This window comes from Galeopterus variegatus, unplaced genomic scaffold (genome assembly GCF_000696425.1).
Source record: "Galeopterus variegatus unplaced genomic scaffold, G_variegatus-3.0.2 Scaffold2539, whole genome shotgun sequence".
Taxonomy (NCBI): Eukaryota; Metazoa; Chordata; class Mammalia; order Dermoptera; family Cynocephalidae; genus Galeopterus; species Galeopterus variegatus.
The window spans coordinates 173,861-174,348 of NW_007728650.1; positions in this window are offsets into that span (position 1 = coordinate 173,861).

The following is a 488-nucleotide window of genomic DNA, read 5'->3' on the forward strand; positions in this document are numbered from 1 at the left end:
TTTTTTTTTTATGGCAGAGTAGTATTCCATTAGTATACATACCACATTTTCCTTATCCACTCATCTGTCGACGGACAATTAGATTGTATACAACTCTCGGGTATTGCAAGTAGAGCTGCAATAAACATGGGAGTGCAGGTACCCTCTGATATGATGATTTCCATTCCTTGGGGTATATACCCAGCAGTCGGACTGCTGGATCATATGGCAGTTCTATCTGTAGTTGTTTGTGGAGCTTCCATATTATTTCCATAATGGCTACACTAATTTACAGTCCCACCAACAGTGCAGGAGTGTTCCCTTTTCTCTACATCCTTGCCAGCATTTTTACTCTGCCTTTTTGATAGTGGCCAGTCTAAGTGGGGTGAGATGAAATCTCAGTGTGGTTTTGATTTGCATTTTCCTGATGGTTAGTGATGTTGAGCATTTTTTCATGTGTTGGCCATTTGAATATTTTCCTTTGAGAAATGCCTACTCAGTTCTTTTGC